Below are 5,010 nucleotides of genomic sequence, written 5' to 3' on the forward strand. Positions count from 1 at the left end.
CAATGATATATTTATTTCCAAAAGTGACTCGATCCAATGCCTCTTCATAGAAAGCCCAGGTGGTAATTGTTCAGATTTAGCCTAGAGAGGACACAGAGAAGACAGTTTTCAAGATTCCCAAAAATTCACTCTCAGAAATAGACAAGATAACACAGAGGTAGAACATTTTAAGACAAAGACTTCCTCTAAGAGCCTGACACGTTTAGTACAAAGAATGTGTTGTTGAGAATCTTATGTGTCTCGGACTCCCAATCTTTTCAGATTGGCCACCCGACGTGTCCTCCAAAAAAACACGACCCCCGGATGGCAGAGATTGAGGAGAGAATTTCCACTCGGTCACGAGAAAAGTTCAGGGACATGAAACAGAATGAGAGGGAAACCTTATACGGTTTTTGTTTTGGGGGGACCTGCAGCAACATTTGTCTTACAGATGCCAATCTAGTCAGAATCTGTTGTCCAGCTGTATAGAGGTGCTAGGCCTGTGTTCTACCCTATGGTAACCCTCTTTATGACAAAAACGACACAGAAAGACAATCAAAAAAGAAAGAACAACAAACAATAACAACAACAATAAAAGCTATTTCTGAGAGATGGACTCAAACGATATGAATAATCATACCACAAAGTACCAAAAAATATATCCTTACCAGAGTTGCTCAAGAAACTAGTCACTCACAAAAACTTTTCTCTCATTAATCTTAAATTTGGAAAGGACAATGATCTTTTACTGTCTGCTCAACCAGAGCCCAGAGAGAGGAAAACCGGGAGTCTGACTGGTAAGTAAGGTATCTCACCGTGTTGCCGGCTGGTCTAAGTTCCAGTTTTCCTCACTGCAGCTTTCAGGAGAGCAGAGCGGCTTCGAGATCCTGCCAGCTATGCCAAACTGTAGGGGTGAGGGGAAACTTGCCCTTTCCCTGGAAAATTCACTCAAAGATAAACTCACAACTAAGGCAGATTCGTAAGAGAAAGGTTTATTTACCAATACCATGTGCACGGGCAGAATCACAAAAGTGGTTACCCAATATCCCAATAAAGTTCAGATATTTTTATACATGCCTTCAAATGGCCTTTAATTCAAAATATTTTTTATATCAAGGAGTCATATTTTGGGATAAAATTTCCTGAGCTCCTTCAGTGCCTTCAAAGAAGACAGAAAAGATAACACGAAGAAACAATGAAAAGGCATGAACCGAGAGCATGACATCACAGAAGCTGAGAGAAGATGGCACGCCCAAGGCATTGGGCACTTACTATTCATTACCACATTTATTAATAGTTCTCACAAAAGTCCTGTGTTGGAGATCCTGTTATACTCATTTTGCTACGAGCAAACTAGGTTTCAAGAGATTGATTTAGCTGGACAATATGCCAGAGTAAGGGTGAGATGGGATTTGAGCTGAGGTCTGCCTCTAGGCAAAGCACCTGCTCTTTGCTTCACACCGGGATTCCTTGCCATGAGAGAAATACCTTCTGAATGTATATGAAGTCATGGTTCAGGTGAGATCAATCAGTTGTATTTTCCCTTAAACGAGGACACTTCTGAAGCAAGGCCAGAGGTGCGGGAGGAGGGATGAGAGAATGGAGCCCAGGGTGAGGGATCAGTAAGGGGATTGCAAACTCCATTCCCTGCAGGGCAGCCCAGGTAAAAGGAAAGGTAGAGTAGCAAACTGGAGGGAGCACACACGTCTAAAGGGGACAGGAGTGTCGGACTATGACCTGCCGTTGTCAGGTATCCCAATTTGTTTAGAGAAGCCAAAAATCTGGATTTTAACCTTTTATGTGAAATTTTTAATTTTTGATGTTGGGAACTTACTAAAAACGTGTTTAAATTCTGTGCAGACTAAATAAATTGGTGGCATCCATAGGGCCCAATTTTAGACCCCTGGCTTAGCATCTCTAATGATAGTTTGTCTTCGGGAACCACACCCTCACTTGTGCTAATTCTATGCAGAGTTAGTCCCCAGGCTAAGAGGCAATGCCCCGGGGCAGAAACTAGGGAAGGGAGCAGGCCTGGCTTCGATAGAGGCCTTCTCTTTCTACCTTCCTTCCCCAGCTAGTTTCATTGGGCCCATCAGTCAGCTTTCCATGATGAATGCTTTGTTGTGTCTGTTCCATGGAGTTAAAGGAGCATGGAGTATCTCTCATCACAGCCCCTTTTCTAGGAAAATAAATGGCCAACTCCCTGGAGTTGGGTTTTTTTTTTTTTTTTTTAATGCAATGACTTTCCTCTACGAGATTTATTGCAGCAGCTTTGTGAGAGATTTGTAGTAAGTAGTGTTCGGGCTGTAGGTCTTAAATCCTCAATGCCACAGTCATAACTCTCCAGGAAGGAAATGATAGAAGATCACAGTAGCTAATATCGCATTATGATGATACTGTCTCCCCAGAAATGATTGCAGTCTTGCTGCTGCTGTCTTACTTAGGAAACACGAGCTCTTCAAATGTGCTTGAGATATCTATCCTGGTGGTGCTTTGTGAGATCCAGGAGAACCTACAGACTGGGGAGAAGACAGCAAACATTTGTTGAGCATCTACCATCCTTTTTTCACATCTGGGGAGACTGAGGCGTGAAGAAATTCAATAATTTCTCCAAGATCTGCAGCTATAAAACCTCTGATTCCAAAGCAGATCTTGTCTACTATGCCACCTGTAACATATTTTTATTTTAGATATATAAGAGAATGTCTAATAAATGAGAGTTGATAGGACAAATGTTGAAATATTTTTATCATTTTATAACTTGAATCTATTTCACTTTTAGACTTAGTCTACAGTGTACAATAAACAACTTAAATGACACCATGAGGAAAAATCAAACCCAGGTTATAGAATAAAGACAATTGTCCTGATCTCTTCAAAAAGTCAGTGTTTGGGGGGAAAAAATGTCAGGGTAGTATTTTAAATTAAAAGAGATTGAAAAGACAATTGAATGAAAAATATAAACCTTAATTGGATCTTGGTTCTAAAAGGGCCAACTACATAAGACAATTTGGGTACAATTGAGGAAATGTGATTATGGACTGGATGTTAGATGTTATTAGGGAATTATTAGTTATTTTAAGTGTGATAATGATATTGTGGTTATGCAGGAAAACAGCCTTAGTCTTATAAGACACATGCTGAAGTATTTAGGAGTTAAAAATCATGATGTCTGCTCTTTAATTTCAAATGGTTGAGAAAAAATTATGCATGTATCTATATGTAAAATATGGCAAATTGTTATCCGTTGCTAAATCTAGATCTTCATTACCCTATTCTTTCCACTTTTCTGTGTGTTTAAAGGTTTTCACAGTAAAAAGTGAAAATATACAAATAAAAATTTGATTGGATTAAGCTGCCTTCGAATGATAGGGAGAGGGCTGCACTGTATAAAGTAAAAGCATTTTGAAAATTCTGTAAAAGATCAAAACTACCAAATAGCTGAGAATATGTGTTCATTATAGTAAGTACAAAAAATATTTTTAAAGGATAGGTATGTGGTTATAGGATAGAATAGGATAGGATTATAGCCATGTAAAGAAACATTTGTAGGTAGATAAGCACTAGAAATATCTCTGTTAGTGGAAATAGAGGTGATCTTTTTCTCAAAATTACTCTAGCTATATCGTCTTTTCCATTAATACAATTGTTAAAAAGTACATAAATGGATCAAGAAAGAAAAAGATCATAACTCTTTTGCTATGGTGTGGGGTTACAGCTAAATATTTTTCTTTTAAAAGTCATCCTTAAAGCCCGTTGTAAAAAAATATTCTGTATTTTTATAATCAGCAAATACACTGAATTTATTGCATTACTAAAAACAAATCAGTGTGGGAACTTCAGCTCCATGATTCTAGCATGATTGACACTAGATCCAGGGAAAATAACAAAAAGTAAAAAATTAAAACTGCCTCCAAAAGTTAGAAGTTCAATTCATTAATGAACAAATAGTTTCACTTAAAGTATAAGAACAATTGAGTAGGCTGGGTGTGTTGGCTCACACCTGTAATCCTAGCACTCTGGGAGGCCGAGCAGGGAGGATTTGCTTGAGGTCAGGAGTTCGAGACCAGCCTCAGCAAGAGCGGGACCCCTTTCTCTACTACAAATAGAAAGAAATTAGCCGGACAACTAAAAATATAGAAAAAATTAGCAGGGCGTGGCATATGCCTATAGTCGCATCTATTCAGGAGGCTGAGGCAGGAGGATTGCTTGAGCCCAGGAGTTTGAGGTTGCTGTGAGCTAGGCTGACACCCTAGCACCATAGCACTCTAACCCAGGCCACAGAGCAAGACTCTGCTTCAAAAAAAAAAAAAAAAAGAACAATCGTCTAAAACAGGTTAGAAAATATAGGCTAGCCACCTGTTTTTGTAAATAAAGTTTTATTGGAACACAGCTGTGCTCATTCATTTACATATTGCCTATGGCTGCTTTCACACTACAGTGACAGAGCTGAGCAAGTTTAACAGAGACTGTGTGGCACACAAAGCCTAAAATATTACTATCTGGTCTTTTATGAAAAAGTTTCTTAAACCCTAGTCTAAAAGTATATACAGATATGTATAAGAAAAAGGATCAAATGAGAATATGAATTTAAAAAGTTGATTTATTATGGTGAAGGGATTGTATATGCTTTTTTATTCAAATTTTAAAATGTACATTGTGTTGCAAATGTGGTTCGTTCATTAAATATTTTTAAGAAAAAATAATCGAATGAGAGTTATTACTGTTTTTACAATGCATGAAATGGTGACAGGGAAACAAATAACAAATATGTACTATTTAGTTATTAAAGCCTGACCTGGAAATTCTAATTCTCAGAATTGAGCCAGAGAAAATAATCAGAAATGCAGGAGGGAAAATTATAAAGGCGGTTCCTATGGTAGTGTTCAAAAGAACAAAAGTGGAAATAGCAGGGTAACCATTAAATAAATGATCGTGTGTCTCTATATGATGAAATATTATACAACCATAAAATGATACTTTTAAAAAAAGCATTTATTATTTTGTAATCAGACAAATAAAACATTTTCA

Source organism: Propithecus coquereli, unplaced genomic scaffold, assembly GCF_000956105.1.
Source record: "Propithecus coquereli isolate 6110/MARCELLA unplaced genomic scaffold, Pcoq_1.0 Scaffold130, whole genome shotgun sequence".
NCBI lineage: Eukaryota > Metazoa > Chordata > Mammalia > Primates > Indriidae > Propithecus > Propithecus coquereli.